A 15,000-nucleotide genomic window follows, 5' to 3' on the forward strand; every position below is an offset into this window, starting at 1 on the left:
ATTTTGATGTCCAGACCACCTAACTACAGGAGACAGAACTGATGTTTAGCTTAACACAGCTATGTCGCCCAATACATTGTACAAGCTTGTATTTTTATGCATTTGTGAATAGTGTTATGTTTGTCATGGGGGAAATGTTCACTAGTTTCCACTCTTTTTGATAGTCTTTGTGGTGATAACATCTGGAACTCTTTACCTTGGTTCCTCCCTGTGATAGAAGACATGAGTTTTGTAGAGTATTCAGAGTTTATCCAGGAGGGTGATGTTGCCATTATCTTCCTGGGTTATAACTCAGTGATGCCAGTCACAATGGTCTCGTGATCTATGTGATGCATCCCACCCCTGAGCTGTGGACCCTCAACCTGCCCCTACACAATAGACATTGCCAACATTACCATGATGCTGGAGCTCAAGCCTGGCTCTGTCGTCTGTGAAACTGGTGAGAGGTCCCTGTAGGAGAGGGTCACAGAGAGAAGACCTGGAGGAGGAATGTGTCATAGACTAGTGGGAAACCAGGCACTCAACAACAAAAGGCTAAATGTGACACCAATGATTCTTGTAACAGAGGGGCCAGTTAGTGAAAGCTCTCACTCAAGAGCTGTGGCGGGGACAACATCACACTTGGCTTTTGATGACGCATGTCAAGTTGTCATGATTATCTACCTTTGAAGAAAGCCGTTGATGTCTGTTTTCACTGGGACACACCGTGTGGATTTTTACATCCCATTTCTTAGACTTCGAGTGCCCACAGGTATCAAATTCTACTTCAGCTTTCTCTCTTGACAAATTCAGTAAAGTGGTCAGTCATGAGAATGATCTGAACTAGACGTGAGATGGAACACCACAGTACCATCTAGAAATTTCCCCCAGTAAGGAGTGTCCACCGGTTGAATTAATTTCAGAAGAAAAATGATTGTGTGTGGGTGGTTAATGGATGGTTGCTGCAGCCTTGGCCGCGTGTACGTGCCTGGCTAGGAGTGTCTGGAGGCAGACGGCTGCTCTAGCTGCAGTGCTTCATCATGCTTTACTGCTGTTCTGTTCCTTCCCAGTCGGGCAGGTTATTGATGGAACATCGGTAAACGTGTGTGCCGACTCAAAACGGCCTATCGATGAACAAACTGTTTGCTCATCCCCCACTCGCCCTCCCTGGCATAATGGGGAGCCGCAACATGTCCTGCAGTGTTGCAATGAGCTTATCTGCCGATAAGCACTTATTAATATCAGGGTTGACTTATTTTGTCTTGAGTGACTTTGGGACTGAGCAATGTAAACAGGCGATTATTAATAGGTGATTATCAGTTGGCTGTTCTGTGTGCACCATGTGTTGTAGGGAGAATTCAGTCACTAGAGGAGTTCAGCAGGCTAGCACAAGCACAAGGTCTCCTGTTATGTTCTGCTGCTTCTCATGTTTAATTTCTTCCCTCTTTGCTGCCCGCTGACCAGGCTCCATCCTGCTGCCAGGATTACATGCTGACTAGACTGGGAGCGCTGTCGAAAAGCATTACACATTCATGGCAATTTAGCTAGCTAACTCATTTGTCCTGGCATATAAAAATAAAGTAACTCTTGAATGATTAGGTGTCCTAAAACTTTTGACTGGTAGTGTGTGTGATTATTTGATACTTACATATTCCGCTGTAATAAAAAAAAAAGTAATGTGTCCTCAGTGCACTCCATGCTTAGGCCTTCACGTGTACCCTGAGGGAATGTTCCTGCTTGATATTACCATGGAAGGTGACTGGATGTTTTGCATACTTGCGATTTGAAGCTATCCCCATAGTGCTTAAGGATTGTCATAGTAGAACATCACACACACTGGACCAGAGTTGTGAATGAAATTGGGGAGTAAACTACAAAGCCTGGGAAATGGCTTACCATGCAGTAACACTACCCACACATAGCATCAGATTACATGCAGTAAGTAGTTACCAGGCACTTGTCTGTGCCCCTGGCTCTGACGTCAGTCATCCGGTCGGTCAAACGACATGGCGTTTAGCAAGTCAATGTGCCGCTGTGGGGTAAACATTGCACCCATTGTTGCCATGAGAACAAAAGCAGCAGTGATGCAATGGGAGGAGAAAGGGTCACTGTAGCCCATCACCATGTCCCCCTGCACTAACCACGTGTCACAAGATTGCTTCAGACGCAATCAGACAACAGCAAGTATTGTTGTGGTCATATAGTATGATGTACAGTCCAATATTTGATTACTATTTTGATGGTTGCACAACTACACAAACTCTCTGTACTGTACATCAGACACGTTTATGAAATATGACATGAAAATGGTATTGATCTGTTTTTGACATTTCTCGTTGTGAAAACGCCAGCCATCTATGACACTACCACTGCCACTCGTCGCATACCCTTTCTTAACCCATTCCCTGTTTGTTTTGTTGTGGTTGTAGGTAAGGGCAGCAGGTCTCTGTCCCACGCCATCCTCCGCCCACAGGCCACCTGCACACTGGAGTTCCACCAGCAGCATGCTGAGAAGGTGGCGGAGGAGTTCAGGGAGCACCGCGTAGGCTACCGTCCGTAACCAGGACATCTGCAAGGAGGGTGATATCCCCTCTCCCTGGGAGACCGTCCAACATGCCAAGATTGCCATGAGGAGGCAGGGTAAGACACGAGGTTGTGTGTGGAGAAAGCCAAAAACTTGGTCCCAATAACATGACTTTGGCCTGTCCACTCTGAAATCCCAGCAAGTCTTTGTTCCCTGGCAGTGCAGTGCACTCTTCCATATTGGATTTTGATCTGGGTCAGCAGAGTGCTTATTAAATGGGTCCTTGGCTCGCATGTGTTCCTCCCTGTTTGTTTCTTCCATGTCACACGGACTCAGAATAAAGTGACCTGATTAAAGTGCATGCAGTGTTCTCTGTGCAGACCAGGGCCCATGGTGCATTGGGGGCAAGCCTGGGCAAGTTGTTGGCTTAGTTGGGTGGTCAGTCTCTGCGAGCATGTGTGTTTGTGGGACATGGATAGAATACATCAGGGCTATTATTCACATAACCCTAGCTTAGTACAGTTACTTACTTTGGATCACTGGTTTATGAACTGCTTTGTAAAAGATTGAGTTGATTTTTATAATCCTGAGGCCCATGAACTGATCATCTTATTAAACGGAAGCCTCCATAAGAAATGGAATGTGGCACATGGAATAGCAACAATGCAAAGACTCCAGCACCCTTTCCTACATTTTCTCCTGCAGTAGATGTTTCACTCCTCCCTTTTATGGTTTCACTTCTGCATATTCCTCTTTAGCTATCCGACTCCCCCTTACACACACAGCCAGATATCTGGATATAGAATTAGTCCCATGACCATACAGGGTTATGTGCTGTAGGGAGAGGTTGCATGAGTCTCCTTTAGGCAAGGCACAATTTATTTCCCTCTGTTCCAGTCTTAGAGACTTGAGTCTGGCCGGTAGCCTGGCGGGTAGGAGCATTAGGCCTGTAACCAAAAGGTTGCTGGATCGTATCCCTGAGCTGACAAGGTAAAAATATGTCATTCTGCCTGTTCCCCGGGCGCCGTTGATGTCGATTTAAGGCAGCCCCCCGCACCTCTTTCATTCAAAAAGGTTGGGTTAAATGTGGAAGACACATTTCAGTTGAATGCATTCAGTTGTATAACTGACTAGGTATCCCCCATCTCGCTCTCATTCACTCTAGAAGACTGAACACTATGGAGGTGTGTCTCTGTGCTTCAGCCGAGGGTGTCCAGCAGTTGACCAGTCAATTATACTGCCCCTGTGAGCTTCACATGCTCCTGCACAGAGCTTGTATAACCACTAATAATAAAAGTGTGTTTTCCTTTCCCCTGCTTTACATTTGGTCATGCTATCTGAGAACCAGGGTAAGGGGCAGAATGTGAAGAATTTCTTTTTTTCTCTCACTGTAATTCTTTTTAAAAAATTGGCCAGTGGCCTGCTCCTTTTCATTTAGAGAAGCTGTGCTCCGAAGACCCTGTATCCTGGCACTGACCCCCCCCCCCCCCCCCTTCTTCCAGGAGACATGGGGCCAATGGGGGATGTCTTTAGAGCTGTCTAGCAGGAGAAAGGCGGCTCTTATTTGTCAATGGAACGTCTGCTATCTAAGAGATCCCACATTTCCAAGATTAGACAGTTTTTTTTGTGAGTGCTTGTCTAATATATTACTTCTACTTTGGGGTGTGTGTGTGTGTGTTTGGCACTTAATAGTAAATGTCTGCTTGTGTTGCTTGTTTTATTTGTAAGGCTAAAAAGCCACCTCACTGTTCCTACACTGTTAAATCTAAAAATCAAGTCTTCTCACAGTGAGACCTAGGCTTCTGTAATAGGCGCGTGATTTAGGCTGCATGCTTTACTCAGTCTCTCCAGGTTAATGAAGATATCTTGGAAAGCTGCTCTCATCCCCTGCTGTGGGGCTTGTATTTAGAGGGAAATCCTTTGCAGTTTGCACACATTCTTGGATGTAAGTTAATGATGTGTGTAGGCTTTCTCTGGATGCATTATCGCAGTGGAAACGCATGCATGGTCTTGTGCGTTTGATTCTACTCATGTATTCGTACACACGTTCTGCCTCGGCTCTTTCAGTTCTGTGAAGTTCAACACTGGTCCTGTCACTGCTTCCTTGTCACCATAGAAACACACACACACACATTCTTCTCCCTGGAGCCTGAGTGTTGCACGTCCAGGTTTTGGCCAGAGGAGGAGGTGATCCTGGGTTAAGTGGATCTGCTGTGATCCTGGTAAACTAAACTCATGAGCAGTGGTGGAAAAAGTACCCAACTGTCATACTTGAGTAAAAGTGGAGGGATGACCAGGTGTGTGAATTTGACTTTTTTTCCCCTGTCCTGCTAAGCATTCAAATTGTAACGAGTACTTTTGGGTGTCAATGAAAATGTAGAGTAAAAAGTACAATATTTTGTTAAGGAAAGTAGTGAAGTTAAAGTAGTCAAGTTAAAGTAGTCAAAAATATACATTTAAAGTACATATTACCCCCAAAACTATGTTTTAGTTAAGTACTTTACACCACTGCTCATGAGTGGCAGACCTGTCCCTCTCTCTCCCACTGCGTTTGTTCTGCTCCAACCCCTTTCACTCCATCTGTCCCTACACAACCCTCTTAACCTGATTTAGACCTGGCCACACAACACACACACAATGTCCCTACTTGAAGATGAGACAATTGGCCCAACCGTGTTTGTTACTGACCTCTCTCTGCCTCTGTCAGTATGCACGGCTGCCTGGCCCGTGATATATTTTGACTAGTTGTCAAATACCTTGAACAGTAGCTTTCACACACTCCCTGGATCAGTGTTGTTGACAGCCTGATCACCACTAGCTCCACCTCTTCTGCTTCTCTCAATCAATGATGGTTGCTGTTAATGTGAGTGTAGCGAAATGCTTGTTTCTAGTTCCGTCCTTGCAGTAATATCTAACAATTTCACATCTACCTTATACACACAAGTGTAAAGGAATTAATATGTACATATAAATATATGGATGAGCGATGGCCGAATGGCATAGGCAAGATGCAGTAGACAGTATATTTATAGTATATACAGTCGTGGCCAAAAGTTTTGAGAATGACACAAATATTAATTTTCAGTCTGCTGCCTCAGTTTGTATGATGGCAATTTGCATATACTCCAGAATGTTATGAAGAGTGATCAGATGAATTGCAATTAATTGCAAAGTCCCTCTTTGCCATTCAAATCAACTGAATACACAAACAAACAAAAAATTCCACTGCATTTCAGCCCTGCCACAAAAGGACCAGCTGACATATCAGTGATTCTCTCGTTAACACAGGTGAGTGTTGACGAGGAGAAGGCAGGAGATCACTCTGTCATGCTGATTGAGTTCAAATAAGACTGGAAGCTTCAAAAGGAGGGTTGTGCTTGGAATCATTATTATTCCTCTGTCAACCATGGTTACCTGCAATGAAACACATGCCGTCATAATTGCTTTGCACAAAAGGGGCTTCACAGGCAAGGATATTGCTGCCAGTAAGATTGCACCTAAATCAACCATTTATCGGCTCATCAAGAACTTCAAGGAGAGCGGTTCAATTGTTGTGAAGATGGCTTCAGGGCACCCAAGAAAGTCCAGCAAGCGCCAGTACCGTCTCCTAAAGTTGCTTCAGATGCGGGATCGGGGCACCACCAGTACAGAGCTTGCTCAGGAATGGCAGCAGGCAGGTGTGAGTGCATCTGCACGCACATGAGGCGAAGACTTTTGGAGGATGGCCTGGTGTCAAGAAGGGCAGCAAAGAAGCCACTTCTCTCCAGGAAAAACATCCGGGACAGACTGATATTCTGCAAAGGTACAGGGATTGGACTGCTGAGGACTGGGGTAAAGTCATTTTCTCTGAATCCCCTTTCCGATTGTTTGGGGCATCCGGAAAAAAGCTTCTCCGGAGAAGACGAGGTAAGTGCTACCATCAGTCCTGTGTTTCATGCCAACGGTAAAGCATCCTGAGACCATTCATGTGTGGGGTTGCTTCTCAGCCAAGGGAGTGTGCTCACTTACAATTTTGTATAAGAACACAGCCATGAATAAAGAATGGTACCAACACATCCTCCGAGAGCAACTTCTCCCAACCATCCAGGAACAGTTTGGTGACAAACAATGCCTTTTCCAGCATGATGGAGCACCTTGTCATAAGGCAAACGTGATAACTAAGTGGCTCGGGGAACAAAACATCAGTATCTTGGGTCCATGGCCAGGAAACTCCCCAGACCTTAATCCCATTGGGAACTTGTGGTCAATCCTCAAGAGGCAGGTGGACAAACAAAACCCCACAAATTCTGACAAACTCCAAGCATTGATTATGCAAGAATGGGCTGACATCAGTGCCACATGTGGCCCAGAAGTTAATTGACAGCATGCCAGGGCGGATTGCAGAGGTCTTGAAAAAGAAGGGTCAACACTGCAAATATTGACTCTTTGCATCAACTTCATGTAATTGTCAAAAGCCTTTGACACTTATGAAATGCTTGTAATTATACTTCAGTATTCCATAGTAACATCTGACAAAAATATTTAAAGACACTGAAGCAGCAAACTTTGTGAAAATTGATATTTGTCATTCTCAAAACTTTTGGCCACGACTGTACATATGAGATGAGTAATGTAGGGTATGTAAACATTATATAAAGTGGCATTGTTTAAAATAACTAATGATACATTTATTACATCCAATTTTTTTATTCTAAAAGTGGATAGAGATTTGAGTCGGTGAGTGGCTGCTGCCAACATAATGTTAGTGATTGCTGTTTAACAGTGATGGCCTTGAGATAGAAGCTGTTTTTCAGTCTCTCGGTCCCAGCTTTGATGCACCTGTACTAGAGGTCGACTGATCATGATTTTTCAACTCCTATAACGATTATTGGAGGACCAAAAAAAGCTGACGCCGATTAATTAATTTGTAATAATGACAATTACAACAATAATGAATGAGCAATGACGGTCCTGTTTCGCGAATGCGCACCGCATCGATTATATGCAACGCAGGACATGCTAGATAACTACACATGGTTGATGATATTACTAGTTTAACTAGTGTGTCACGGTCGTCCTCCTCTTCATCTGAAGAGGAGAGGCGAGAAGGATCGGAGGACCAAAATGCGGCGTGATATGTGTTCATGTTGAATGTTTAATTAAAGAAAGAACTGAACACTGAAACACTATACAGAAACAGTAAACAAAATAACAACCGTGAAGCTAATGCGAGCTGCGCTGAAACAAGCCATCAACATAGACAATCACCCACAAACAAACAGTGCAACCCAGGCTACCTAAGTATGATTCTCAATCAGAGACAACTAATGACACCTGCCTCTGATTGAGAACCATACTAGGCCGAAACATAGAAACGCCCCAAAACATAGAAAAACAAACAGACTGCCCACCCAACTCACGCCCTGACCATGCTAAATAAATACAAAACAAAGGAAATAAAGGTCAGAACGTGACAGTGTGATTATGATTGATTGATTTTTGTTTTTTATAAGATAAGTTTAATGCTAGCTAGCAACTTACCTTGGCTTCTTACTGCATTCGCGTAACAGGCAGGCTCCCCGTGGAGTGCAATGTAAGGCAGGTGGTTAGAGCGTTGGACTAACCATAAGGTTGCAAGATTGTATCCCCGAGCTGACAAGGTAAAAATCTGTTGTTCTGCCCCTGAACAAGGCAGTTAACCCACCATTCCTAGGCCATCATTGAAAATAAGAATGTGTTCTTTAACTGACTTGCCTAGTTAAATTAAGGTGTAAAAAATATATTTTTTTAATCGCCAAAAATCTGTGTCCAAAAATACCGATTTCCGATTGTTATGAAAAATTAATTTGCCATTCCAATTAATCGGTCGACCTCTAGTTTAGAGACCAGAAATACTCGGCTCCTGACTTGGGTTCCAATGTTGGAATCAAAAATGTATATTTACAAAGCCATTAATAAATATATTTTTACATCCATCCACAACAATGTCATCTCAGTTAAGTCTTGCATAATTGGTCAGCTGTTCGATTAAGTTCTGGGTCCACACGTATTAAGAGAAGAGATAAAGATGCTAGAATGAGGAGCGGAACCGTAACGAGGAGCTCCACCCTCGCTCTTTGCAAGTTATGGGCTGATTTGTCCCCTCCCAAAATTCTAAAGACGTGATACACCTGCGAAAAATAGGGCCTTGTCCAAATAACCAGTGACGAAATGCCCAAGCACCAGAACTATTGCTGCTTGTTACCTATCGGTGCCCATAGTATAAAGACAGATCTTATGATGGCGCCGACAGAGATGGTCGCTTCGCGTTCTTAGGAAACTATGCATTCTTTTGTTTTTATGTATTATTATTTCTTACACTGTTACCCCAGGAAAGATTAAGTCTTACTACATACAGCCGGGAAGAACTATTGGGTATAAGAGCAACGTCAACTTACCAACATTACGACCAGGAATAAAGGATCGGATCCCAGTAGGCGACCCAAAACAATGGCGCTGCAGAAGAAGTGGTCTTCTGGTCAGGCTCCGTAGACGGGCACATCGCTCACGAGTATACTACCAGCCAATGTCCAGTCTCTTGACAACAAGGTAGATGAAATTCGAGCCAGGTTTGCCTTCCAGAGAGACATTAGAGATTGAAACAGTGTCCGTTTCACGGAAAACATATCACGAGTGAGCCATGTATCAGAGTCAGTACAGCCACCAGGTTTCTTCACGCATCGCGCCGATAGACACAAACATCTCTCTGGTAAGAAGGGCGGGGGTGTATGCCTTATGATTAACGAGACGTCATGGGATCATAACATACAGGAACTCAAGTCGTTTTGTTCCCCTGACATAGAATTCCTTACAATCAAATGCCAACCGCATTATCTACCAAGAGAATTCTCTTCGACTATAATCACAGCCGTGTATATTCCCCCCCCCCCCCCCCCCCCCCCCCCCCACGCAGACACCTCGTCGGCCCTGAAAGAACTTCATTGGACTCTATGTAAACTGGAAACCACATATCCTGAGGCTGCATTTATTGTAGCTGGGGATTTTAACAAGGCTAATCTGAAAACAATGCTCCCTAAATTTTATCAGCATATCGAATGCACGACCCGGGCTGGCAAAATTCTGGATCATTGCTACTCTAACTTCCGTTACGCATACAAAGCTCGCCCTCCTTTCGGCAAATCTGACCACTCCATTTCGTTGCTCCCAGCCTATAGACAGAAACTAAAACCGGAAACGCCTGTGCTCATGGCAAGACGAACGGAAACATGACCAAATACAAACAGTGTAGCTATTCCCTCCACAAGGCTATCAATCTAGCTAAGCATCAGTGTAGAGACAAAGTAGAGTCTCAATTCAACTACTTTGACACGAGCCGTATGTGGCAGGGTCTACAGTCAATCACGGATTACAAAAAGAAAACCAGCCTCGTCGCGGACACCCATGTCTTGCTCCCAGACAAACTAAACAACTTCTTTGCTCGCTTTGAGCACAATAGGGTGCCACTGACACGGCCCGCTACCAAAACCTGCGGGCTCTCCTTCATCGCAGCCAACGGAAGCAAAACATTTAAACGTGTTAAACCTCGCAAGGCTGCCAGCCCAGACGGCATCCCTACCCGCGTCATCAGAGAATGCGCAGACTGCTGGCTGCTGTTTACGGACCTATTCAATCAATCCCTATCCCAGTCTGCTGTTCCCACATGCTTCAAGCGGGCCACCATTGTTCCTGTTCCCAAGAAAGCTAAGGTAACTGAGCTAAATGACTATTGCCCCGTAGCACTCACTTCCGTCATCATGAAGTGCTTTGAGAGACGAGTCAAGGATCATATCACATCCACCCTACCTGACACCCTAGACCCATTCCAATTTGCTTACCACCCCAATAGGTCCACAGACAGCGCTGTCACACTGCCCTGACCCATCAGGACAAGAGGAATACCTATGTATGAATGCTGTTCATCAATTACAGCTCAGCATTTAACACTTGGCTTCTTGTATTAAAATCAATGCACAAGTATATATTTTTAAACCTGCATATTTAGTTAATATTGCCTGATAACATGAATTTCTTTTAACTAGGAAAATTGTGTCTCTTCTCTTGCAACAGAGTCAGGGTATATGCAGCAGTTTGGGCCGCCTGGCTCATTGCGAACTGTGTGAAGACTATTTCTTAAACAAAGACAGCGGGGGATGGGGGATGATTTAACAAAAGCACATTTCCGAAAAAAGCACAATCGTTGCACGACTGTAAACATTAATGCCTTAAAATAAATACACAGAATTGTTTTAAACCTGCGTATTTAGCTAAAAGAAATCCAGGTTAGCAGGTAATATTAACCAGGTGAAATTGTCACTTCTCTTGCATTCATTGCACACAGAGTCAGTGTATATGCAACAGTTTGGGCTGCCTGGCTCATTGCGAACTAATTTGCCAGAATTTTACGTAATTATGACATAACATTGAAGTTTGTGCAATGTAACAGGAATATTTAGACTTATGGGTGCCACCCGTTAGATAAAATACGGAACTGTTCCGTATTTCACTGAAAGAATAAACGTTTTGTTTTCGAGATGATAGTTTCCGGATTCGACCATATTAATGACCTAAGGCTCGTATTTCTGTGTGTTATAATTAAGTCTATGATTTGATAGAGCAGTCTGACTGAGTGATGGTATGCACCAGCAGGCTCGTAAGCATTCATTCAAACAGCACTTTAGTGCTTTTTGCAAGCAGCTCTTTACAATGCTTCAAGCATTGCGCTGTTTATGACTTCAAGCCTATCAACTCCTGAGATTAGGCTGGTGTAAACGATGTAAAATGGCTAGCTAGTTAGCGGGGTGTGCGCTAATAGCGTTTCAAAAGTCACTCGCTCCGAGACTTGGAGTAGTTGTTCCCCTTGCTCTACATGGGTAACGCTGCTTCGAAGGTGGCTGTTGTCGATGTGTTCCTGGTTCGAGCCCAGGCAGGAGCGAGGAGAGGGACGGAAGCTATACTGTTACACTGGCAATGCTAAAGTGCCTATAAGAACATCCAATAGTCAAAGGTATATGAAATACAAATCGTATAGAGAGAAATAGTCCTATATTTCCTATATTAACTACAACCTAAAACTTGTTACCTGGGAATATTGAAGACTCATGTTAAAAGGAACCACCAGCTTTTATATGTTCTCATATTCTGAGCAAAGAACTGAAACGTTAGCTTTTTTACATGGCACATATTGCACTTTTACTTTCGTCTCCAACACTTTGTTTTTGCATTTTTTAAAACCAAATAGAACATGTTTCATTATTTATGAGGCTAAATTGATTTTATTGATGTATTATATTAAGTTAAAATAAGTGTTCATTCAGTATTGTTGTAATTGTCATTATTACAAATACATTTAATGAATTGGCCGATTTTAATCGGTGTCTGCTTTTTTTTTTTGGTCCTCCAATCTGTATCGACGTTGAAAAATCATCTTAAACATAGCTAGAGGATTCTCCATTAGGGATGACGTTTACATAGAAACTCAGGACGTTTACATAGAAATTGCCTAGAAGCAAAGTGTGTGAGATTCAAACATAATAATTGACTCCCTTTTGTTTATTTGTTTTACCCTTATTTACCCTTTGTCTCCATCCTGTAATCCCACTGTCTCATTCTCTCTCTCCCTCTGCAGGGGGACGTGTGTGTGCTCCTTCTCCCCATGCATTGAGCAGGTGCAGAAGACGTGAGGCGCTGGCTGATGATGGTTTCGAGGCGATCAGCACTCTGGAGGTTCTGCTGAAGGTGCATGACGTGCGCACCGTCATGCTCCCCCTACCAGACTTTGGTACTGACCGGCCCCTGGAGATCCCCCACCGACACCCGGGGACCTCTGTTCTCTAAGACAACTATGCCCCCCAGGGAGATGGCAGGGCACACAGGCTACTTCACCTTAGCCACCAAATCCTGGGTGTAGAGGACTGACTGCTGGAGGTTGTAGATACTGTTGGTCTAGGAGGCTATGTCAGGGAAACTCCAAGATCTAAATACATTGCTGGTGACTTGGGTCCTAACTTGACCTGGGTGGAAAACCTCTGCTCCACAGACTGATTTACTGTATTTCCCTTCCTCTCCCCTGCTCAGCTAAAACTCTACATTTCACAGTCGACATCCTCTTCGGGAGAGACGTGATTGAGAAATTGCTGCTGTTTTAGTCTTCTGTGGCCTTTGATGAATGTGTGCATACACACGTACCCACACATACTCAAACACTCTCACGGAGGGAAGAGAAAGCTAAATGGGATTTTATCAATAGGCAGCTGATTGCTGAGGGTCTCTACACAGGGCTGTGGAGAGCTGTCTGAGATATGCTCTTAGTCTGTCATGTACAATCACTCTTATCATGCCACCGATATCTTCTTGCATCATTCAGGATTGAAATAATACTACTTTATTTCCAATTGATGGTTACAATCTCCCATTACTACCCAGTTTGTTTCTAAACATATTTGTTTTGCACTTTGTGTTTGGGAGATGGTGTTTTGTCTCAGCCTCATTACAGTATCACCCTCCGCAGAATAAGCACCTTACTATCCTTCCTACTGCCTTGCTTGTACTGTGATATGTTTTCTTTAACTTATGGTGTGCTATTATCTTCATTACTGGACAGAGCTGTGGCTCCAGACCAAAACAGGCAGAGGAATGGCAGCCGTTCAGGCTGGGAGGAGGAGGTGCAGATGTGCTCTACTTCCCTCTCTTCCTCTGTGTGAGGGACTGTAAACAATTTTACTGTAGAAGAAACAGACCATTACACAAAGGAACACAACCTCTGCCCAATGATTTTGTACATTGTCTGTACTCATCACACATGACCAATGAGTTTGTGTACAGGTCTGCTAATTTAAAAAAAAAAATATCAGTGGGAGAACCTAGGGTTTAACACTTTTAATTTATTATTTTCCCCTAACCCTACCACCCCTATTCAAATTGGAGTAAACTAATGGACAACGACACTTAGGCTTCTATTTCCAGCTTAGACATAACTAATGTAAAATATATATGGTATGTATATCTTTTGTTTTTAGTCCCATCCTTCAACTACCCTCAACCCCAATGTGTCTCTGAAGACCATGCATTTTTGATTTGTATTTGCCTTGTGTTTCAGCTGTGATGTTTCACAAAACTTCTGAACCTTTCTGTTCTCATAGTTTCTACAGATTTAAATTAAAGATGACAATTTTTGCGAAGAGTATTATTGATCGATTGACTAGGACTTTTCAAATCACTCAGCAGTGCTATTTGCAGAGTTGGCTCCAGGTAAATGTTTCAATTCTTCAGCCATTCCAGAACCTGTAACTAAAAACAACCTACATATGGACAGTACCAAAACAAATGATCAAATTATTCTCTCTTTGCAGCAACATCTGCAGAGCTGGGATGGTTTTGAAGCAAGTGTCATTGTGTATCAGTTCATAAACCATGTGCCATGGAATCGGTACATCAAATCTCTTCACAACTTTTTTGCAAGCTGTATGGCACAGCTGTATATGTTTTGGTCCTTAAATGAAACTCATACTTCTTAATTTATCACAATTCTCTTGAACCAATTTAGGTCTTTAATGCAGGGCTGACAGACAAGTTCCTTACTTTCTGCCCCTTCCTCTTGCCTCTTCCATTTTTGCGGTATTGCTCCAATTAATTGGTTGTAGTTTTGTATAGAGCAGACATGTCCATATATTTCCAGTCGTATTTAAATGATTTTCAAAGTTATATTAAATTTTTTAAATATTTTATATCAATTTGTATATTTGAGTTTAACCATAATATTTGTAGGCTTTAGTGAGGTCTAATGCTTTAATATTTAAGCATTTCTGCCCTTCAAATTCATATTATATAAATCAACATGTTTTTATTTTGTCTGGCTTGCATTTCCAAATAAAATGATATGAATAACAAGTTGTTAGGTGTAGGCAGGGTCATAAGCAAATGTGTAAACTGGGATATAACTAAATAATTAATCAGGCAGATATATATATTTTTTCATAAATAGACAGGTATTTTCCTTTCCATGGTAGCAAGGTCTTATTTTTGGTAACGTTCTCTTAAAATGTATTGCATTGATATCATTTCTTTAGGTATATTAATATGGATTATGTCCACTGTCAGACCATTTTATAGGTACATTTCACAGTAATGTAATAGTTTTATTTTTGAGTGAACAATACAATAAATACCAGTTGTACTTTATCATAAGCCTTTTCAAAGTTAGCTATGAGTACCTTATCTCCAAAACTGATTTGAATGAATAATATCGACCGTACCTTTTTGAATTATTTGCACTATGCATTTTGCATCACACTTCAGTGTTGTAAGGGAACTCAAATGTTTATTTTACCTTTATTTAACTAGGCAAGTCAGTTAAGAACAAATTCTTATTTACAGTGACGGCCTACCCAGGCCAAACCCTAACGACACTGGGCCAATTGTGCGTCGTCATATGGAACTCCCAATTACAGCCAGTTGTGTTCCAGCCTGGAATCAATCCAGGG

General features: G+C 42.8%; 1 pseudogene; it reads left to right on the forward strand.

Moving 5' to 3' along the window:
* The first annotated feature begins 222 nt into the window (after positions 1–222).
* Positions 223–12,536, forward strand: LOC139375154 (tRNA (adenine(58)-N(1))-methyltransferase catalytic subunit TRMT61A-like; annotated as a pseudogene).
* Positions 12,537–15,000: the final 2,464 nt, after the last annotated feature.

Source organism: Oncorhynchus clarkii, chromosome 19, assembly GCF_045791955.1.
Source record: "Oncorhynchus clarkii lewisi isolate Uvic-CL-2024 chromosome 19, UVic_Ocla_1.0, whole genome shotgun sequence".
Lineage (NCBI taxonomy): Eukaryota > Metazoa > Chordata > Actinopteri > Salmoniformes > Salmonidae > Oncorhynchus > Oncorhynchus clarkii.